The sequence below is a fragment of the Panthera leo genome, chromosome A2, assembly GCF_018350215.1.
Source record: "Panthera leo isolate Ple1 chromosome A2, P.leo_Ple1_pat1.1, whole genome shotgun sequence".
NCBI lineage: Eukaryota > Metazoa > Chordata > Mammalia > Carnivora > Felidae > Panthera > Panthera leo.
Genome location: NC_056680.1, coordinates 123796011 through 123803761, shown reverse-complemented (window position 1 = coordinate 123803761; position 7751 = coordinate 123796011). Strand labels below are relative to the sequence as shown.

Below are 7751 nucleotides of genomic sequence, written 5' to 3'. Positions count from 1 at the left end.
GTTGAAATGCCTTAGGAGCAGAACAGGGATTTTCCTGAGGAAGAAGAAACTCTGTCTCAAGACTGCAGCATTGGTTTCTGCCAAGATTTCCAGGCTGCTGGCCTTCTTCTGTGGACTTTGGACTTGTCAGCCCCCACAATCGTGTGAGCCAATGTCTTGAAATAAATTTCTCTATCCATCTCTCTCTCTCTCTCGATGTGATTTCCTACTGATTCTATTTCTCTTAAGGACCTAACTCGTACAATGTGTTTATCCAAATGCATAGAAATAGTCACCTAAATGATGTGTTCTATGTATGCAAATTATATCACAATGAATCTGGTTTTCAAAAAACTGATTCACAATATTTATCAGGATTCAGTTGGTAGGAGGTAAAGAGAAAGTGTACACGTACGGGTGTGCAAATGAACGTGCCTGTGTCCATGGGCACTTGCCATTCTGTGTTTTTCTGCAGAGGCTATGAGGAAGGCGGTTGCATTTGAAAAAAAGTCTTTAAACATGAAAGTGAAGTGATGAAAAGAAGAAGCCGTCTGTTTGTAGTCTGGGCTGATTAGGAGGTTGTTCTACAGCTAAAAGAGGCAGCACCAGTGCAACAGGGCACCAGTAGGTTTCTGTCCGTGTACTAATGAGTCCTAACACTTGGGAAAGGAAGTCAAATTAAAACGTAACTATGATTTGTTGAATACTCCCTATTCCCAGAGGCTGTGCCGAGCGGCTCAATGTGAACAAGGTGAATAAAATACGGTTAATGTCCTCAATGCGCTCACAGTCTAGTGGGGAACATAATTCCACAAATAACCATCACCCTGGACACAGAATGTTAAGAGACACCTGCCAGATAAAGAAAATTCCACAGGAGGAAAGGGGGCAGGGATATCATAGTTGAGCGAGAAAGTCAAAGAGGACTTGGCAAAGTTGCATGTTAGCTGGATCAGGAAACAGGAATAAGATTTCAAGAAGCAGAAAAGGGAGAGGGGGAAGAGGGTATCGGGGGAGGAAAGAACAGTACAAAGATGCATAAACGAAAGTGCAGATCTAGGAAAACATGGACTGCAGGAACTGGGAGCTCCAGCAGGGACAGGGAGAGTAAGTCCAATTTTGTTATTAATTCAATAAATACTTGAGGGCCTCCTATGGGCCAATTTGGCAAGAACACAAGGTATGCATATAAAAGAGTAAAAGACAAAACTGCAAAAGGGAAGGCTAAGGTGAAAACACTGGTTAGACAAACCTTTCGTTAGAAAAAGCTTTAAAATAGTCCACCTCTGTTTGAGAAATGAATAAACCCTCTATTCGAGAAATGATGTGAAACAGATCACCCTGTGCCTTAAGATCTAGTGAAGATTTGCTCAAGCCATCATTCCACACCTTATTAAATGTCCCATGTCTTTCTCGAGGGGTTTGCTAATTCCCGGGTGCTTAGTCATCTTCACTTCTGGCTCTGATTTTCCACCACCCTTGAATCCTTGTTTTCACATTGTGCCTTCCAGCTATTCTGCTATGTGTATTCCACCCCCCTCCCCCAGCCTTTCTCGTGTCCCCAAGAAGCGGGCTCCTGTAAGTTTCCACTCATTCCTGCATCATCAATCTCGCCCTCACTGCTGCCTTATTCCAACCATACTACAGACCCTTCATACTTGAAAACCCTTCACCTAATGTCTTGCTCCAGCTACCGGCTTATTCTGTGCTCCTCTCCGTGGAAAAATAATCAGTATTTGTCTGTCCTCGATGTCTCCACTTCCTTACATCCCTTCTTCCTATTTAACAGATGCATATAGTGTAAAGAAATTGTCGGGGCTGGTCTTCTCACTGGGGACCCCTGAGACGTCAGTATCGAATGCTCAGGTTTTTAGAGAACATGATAACCCCTCACATGGCCTAGTGTCTCTTATTCTAGAGTCTCTTTGGTCTTATTTTTTAGAAACAAAAAATTCCCCTTCTCCTATGGAATATGTTGGAGGAGGCTAGAATTGTCATCTGGCTGTGTGGAAAAGTGAAGAGGAACCTGCTGTCTACAGAATTTCAAGCCAGTCTGGCACCTCTGGGTGGAGGCACCTAGAGATTAAGAACAAGAAGCTGCTATCACCCATCCAACGAAGAAGCCAAGGTAAACAGCCTCTGAGGGTTTTTGCACATGTGATGCCTGAGCAGGAACTGAGGACTGCTGTCTACAAAGCTGCAAGCCCCCGCCAATGTCTCCAGCAAACGCAGGAGAAGGCATTTCTTCTCCCTGTCCCTCCCTTCCTATCTCTTCCTTGCCTCCCATGGACAGAATCTTCCCTTTGCTCCTCCAGTCCTTCCAATAAATGTGGAATAAATGCTCTGTATCAAAGTTTCCTTGCTTCAGTATCCTGGAGTGGTTTCCAATTTCCTGACTGGGTAGGGACATGCACATTCTTCCCTGCCCCAGTTACTCTGTAACCAGTACCACTGGGTGAGTCTTGGCAGGACTGAGCGCTCTCTGAAATGATCTTGCTTACTTTTGTTCACTTGTTTGTTGTCTCTCTTCCTCCCTCTGAAGGCGAGGACTGAGACGGGAGGAATCTTCTACTGCCAGCTTCACCCTTGTATCACCAGCACCTAGAATAAAATCTGCCTCATAGTAGATGTTCAAGAACTATTTGTGGAAAGAATGAATACACGTGAAAATGAGACTTGGGGACACCTGGGTGGCTCAGTCGGTTGAGCGTCCGACTTCGGCTCAGGTCATGATCTCACAGTTTGTGGGTTCGAGCCCCGCATCAGGCTCTGTGCTGACCTCTTGCTCAGAGCCTGGAGCCTGCTTCAGATTCTGTGTTTCCTTCTCTCTCTGCCCGTTCCCCGCTCATGCTTTGTCTCACTCTGTTTCTCAAAAATAAATAAATGTAAAAAAAAATTTTTTTTAAAAGAAAATGAGACTTGGACATTTTTTTGGTCCACACTTAAAAAATTATCAACAGAATTCTTTTGGACCTATGGACTTTACTGATGGTGTGGGAGAGACGGAGGAGGTTTGCAGCTTAGAGACCGTATCTTCTTTATGTCTTTCAGACACTGTGTTATTCACTCTCCATTCCCTCCTCTTCCAGCCCCCTCCACAGCACCTCCCTTCAGGGCACTACCCAAATTCATCCTGTGGAGGAACAGTCTCCTCTCCTCCCTGCCCCCCACATCCACACTCAGCTCAGGGCTTACCTTTGAATACCCACACTTATCAGTGCTCCTATTTTCCTAGAACTGTCCCCTATCAACCTCCCCTCTCTTCTGCAATGGAAAAGTAGCAGCAGACAGGGTTTGTTTCCCCCAACAATATACACTATACTTCTTTTCTTAGAAGGCAAAATACCTACCATTGGTTTCAGTTTAAAACATTTTAAAAAATTAGTTTATTGCTTTTAGGTAGATATTAAATTAGGAAGGTGTCCCCAGATATGGAGAATAGTGGCAGGTAAGGATGGTCGTCCCTCTTCTGAATCAAATAGTACATGTTAAGGGTAATAAAAGAAAATAAAGATCTATATAGCTGAGCTCCCTGGCTATTCTTTAACTGCATAGGCCCACTACAAATTCAAATTCAAGGAGGAGAAGGGTGGACACGTTAGATGACACTTAGGCCCTCCACCTTCCGGTTTAACAAAGAAAACTCTTCTGATTCAAATGATTTCCAAAGTCAGAAAAATGAAACTCAGCGAAGGTGTGTGTGTTTATGAGTGTTGCAAATCTTGATAGAAGACACACAATTCCAGACCTAATTTGAATGCACATCGCTGAGAAAATGCACGAACTTGAGAAGTAACCTTCAGACAAGGTCGGAGTCAGTAGCTCCTTCACCGCTGGGAACCAATCGCAGGACTGGCCATTGCCAAGGCGGCTCCGAGGCCCGGAGGCGGAGGCGTAAGTTGGCAGAGGTGATGGAGAGGGACGGAAGCTGGGAGAGAAAAATAGAAAAGAAAATAGGGATATTTGAATACCATCAGACGTCGCGTCAGGTACATTTTGCTGTCTTAGCTGTGTGAGTCAGCCTGGCCGCAAACAAGCTATAAAAGGCACCGGTAGGGCCGGCTGCAGAGTGCGTATTTTGGGTCCGCAGCCCTGCCCACGTTGGAGCTCCCGGTGCGGCAGCTGCGCTTTCCCTAAATAAGGCACGGGCTGCGGGCACCCCCAGGGTCCAGTTAGAGCCACTCATCTCTGAGCGCCCCCCTCTCCCCGCCTCGAGGGAGGGGTAGGGGGAGTCACTAGCTTATTTGCATACTAGTCCTTACTCCCGTCCTCAGCGCTTCGGAAAATGAGAGTTGAACGTTAAGTAGAAAATCTTGTTAATCAAACTCAAATGCCTCGCTCAGCCAAGGAAACGGAGTAAATGAGCTGCTGCGGTAATCAAGTTCCAATTCTTACCTAAAGCCAGGGGCAGGCCGCCCCAAGGAGTGGAGGTTATAAATGTGGGCGAGTCTCCCCCTAGTGGACGAACGGCATCACCTTTCCCTCGCAAGCCCGCCTCGTCCGGGTGAAACAAAAATTCACAAACATCCGGAAGAGAAGCAGCAAAGGAAGCAGCAAATGTGTTATTGTGACATACATTTCAGTCTTGATTTCCAAGGGGTTCTCTTCGGTGGGAAAACACAACTGAGTTGGAGTTTTTACACACCATTTGAGAATTTTTACCCTTCGCGTGCTAGTTATTCAACAGCTGGATTTGACTGCCTGCCTCACCATGAGGAAGGGTAAGCAGAGAGAATGCGCTTTTTTAGAATTGGTTTTGAAAGGCCTACGTCACTTCCAAGGGGGTGCTATATTCTGGGACAAGCCAAGGAGGTCTCTGGCGAATAAAGAGTGATTGGGGAAAGATGATCCTGCTGTCATGGACGGTATGAGTCCTGATGTCCTTGCCCCTTGTACAATGGTATGTCAGTAACCTCACCAGACTGACAGTCTGTCATGGGGCGTCCTTGTATGGGCCTCTTCTGCCAACTCTACCTCTGTTTGAACCAACAGCCATGCCCTCTACTCTTCCAAAAAGATAGACGAGGTGAGTCATCTATGTCCTTGACTGATCTTGACCAGCCCTTCCATAGTCTGCTCCAGCCATTCTTGACTTTCAGTAGGGAAACCTGAATCTACGGATGGCCCTCAAAAGAGTTTCTGGGATTCTAAATATATCTACAAGTGCACTTTTGTAAGTGTGTGTGTGTGGATGTGTTTGTCTTTTTGGATGAAAGCTTACACACTGGGAATTCATGAGATTTGTCACAGTATCTGTGACCTAAGAAACGTTATAAAACACTGATGAAAAATCTCACTTCACTGGAAATCTCACTCCACTAGCCACAGCAGCCATAGGGTACTTAAGCTGTAAGAGTCAGAATGTCTAAATTCAGATCCAACTGAGATTCATTAGGAAAGTAACTTTATCTCTCCAAGCCTCAGTTTCTGCATCTGTAAAATGGGAATGATAACCATAGCATTTAATCCACTGACTTAATGCAAAGATTAAATGATACAATGTATATAATGCTCTTAGCAACTTTCCTGACACATAATTGACTCAGTAAAGGTTGGACTTTATTACTCTGAGGAACCCCTTTAAACATGTGTAAAATGTTAGGTTCTTTAAAATCCCAGTGTGTGTATCATGCACTTCCCAACAATTTTATGATTTTTTGGATGAGGAAAAAGGGCTATGTTTGTGTCTTTTGTTAGGAAAATATGTAATTTCTTTAAAATAACCTAAGTATCCAGAGTGATGAACTAGGTCATAGAATTATATAGTGATATAATTTTAAAGTAAATGGAGATGTGGATTATCATCTAATCATATGTCCTTCAATGCTATTTTATAGATACAGTCATCAAGATGCATCTTGAAGAAGGACTTGTACAGGTCACTCCAATTTTGTGGCCACAATCCAGGACCTAATTCTGAGCTAGTTTTACCACAGTTCTCAGAGAACTTTTTAGCCTTTTTTTTCTCCCATTTCATGAGATTCTCAAAGGTCTATAAAAGAGAAGATTGAGAATGCCTGTCCTGTAGGAAACATCACCATCTATCAGAACTCTGTTCAAATCCCTGACTTCCTAGACCCTTTGGATCAAAACCAGTATTTTTTTCCCTCTGAGCATTGTGTATCACAGTCTCCTCACTGTTTATCTTACTTTTATGATGCATATCACATTATATTTCTCTTTTTGTCCCACTAGAGCATAAACTTCTTGAAGACAGGAGATATGACCTTGAATCTAATAGAATCTGACAAAATAATGTTTCACGAAGGAAAGGAGAGAAGGTACAAAGGTATTGAAGGGCACCTATTTCATTGATGAACTTGAACCTGAAAAACTCCAGAGGACCTAAGAAAGGCCCATCACTCATTGCTGACACTTTCTCCTGGAGTCATCTGGAAATAATAAGAACTATAATCAGCCTGTAATCACGGCCAATGGCACAGAAAGGTTAGAGCTGGGGTGTGAGAAAAAATCCAAGGCCCATTCACATCTTGGGGACAGGACTCTAGAAACTCAGAAGGGCAAAAGATGAGATCCAAGCCTGAAAATAGAATATATAGCAAGGATTGTTTCATAAGAGCATGGCAAAAGCCTGGCTTCTTGATCTAGACCCGCAAGTGAAAGAACAGAGCTGAAAAAATGCCAGGCTTGGTCCATACATCTGAGATTGGACAGGACCGGAGGAGGGGCTGAGATCTCCAGCTTTGAAGATGAGTAGCCATGTGGGAAGAAATCAGCTAGGATCCGATGCTCCCTGCTGTATCTTCTGCTGTTTCTCAGCCTTTCCTCTTGCTGCGCCTCAGATTCTACCACGATGGGAGAGGCATGGCCACACTTTCTGCCAGGACAACAATTGTCTTCTTGGAGTAAAGGCTGTTAACCTGAGCTTAAATCCTTCTTTGCCTCCCCTGAATGAATACACACATAAAAAGGGGCTGCAGAGCGCCGTGTGTCTGAATAGAGGATCTGTAGGTTTCATGAGCTTCTCGGAGAGGTCTGTGACTGAAAAGGAGCGAATAGTAGCTGCTCTAGTCTCTCCAGTCCTCACTGCTCCCCCAAGCCCTCCCAGAGCGATCTTATTCCTTTCAGACGTCTAAGAGTGACAATTTTTTTTTATCGACTCCCTGGACAGTCTTCCCTTTTGTCAGACCAGGAACTGCAGACACCGTGTCTCAGGGAAGATTCCCCAAAGTTGCTGCGCATCCAGTGTTCTGCGAAGAGGATGCTGGATGTCTGAAAAGGCAGTCTGCCAGAGAATCCTAAAGGAGCCTAAATCATCACTAACCCAAGAGAAACTCATGAAACACAGTGCAAACTTGTTGACCCCAAAGTGTTCCTTTGACACAACAGATAGAATAACTCACAGAAAGTTTGGGGTAATGTGCTGACTGATAGTCATTAGGAATGAATCGTAATTCATTCATCTTCAAATCAGCTTTTGATCTTGACAAAAGGCAAAAGCTACTTACTTCATTGTATCTTTAAATTATCTGGAGACCTGCTTTTCAATAGCTGGACAAAAGGGGTGATGTGTTTGTGTCTTTTTCACCAAAGAAACTCACATTCCAGAACAAAAGGACATTGTCAAGATTCCACTGCTCAGAGACAGAGAATTTACAGAGTGTTGGTTGAGGTTCCGGGGTTAATTAAGCACTGAAATTTATCAGAGAGTAGCATGAGATGGAAACATTTATTTTCTGTGGGATTTAGATCTATTCCAGCCTTTAGTAAATTGCAGATGTTACCACAGTGCCCAGGTCCCAAGAGTAAGA

General features: G+C 44.0%; 1 long non-coding RNA gene across 1 annotated transcript; it reads right to left on the bottom strand.

The window, feature by feature from the left end:
- Positions 1-3680: 3680 nt before the first annotated feature.
- Positions 3681-7533, bottom strand: LOC122213522. The gene is made up of 2 exons (XR_006199556.1): positions 7449-7533; positions 3681-3907 (listed from the first exon to the last, which is right to left on the bottom strand). It is a non-coding gene; the product is annotated as an uncharacterized LOC122213522 (long non-coding RNA).
- Positions 7534-7751: the final 218 nt, after the last annotated feature.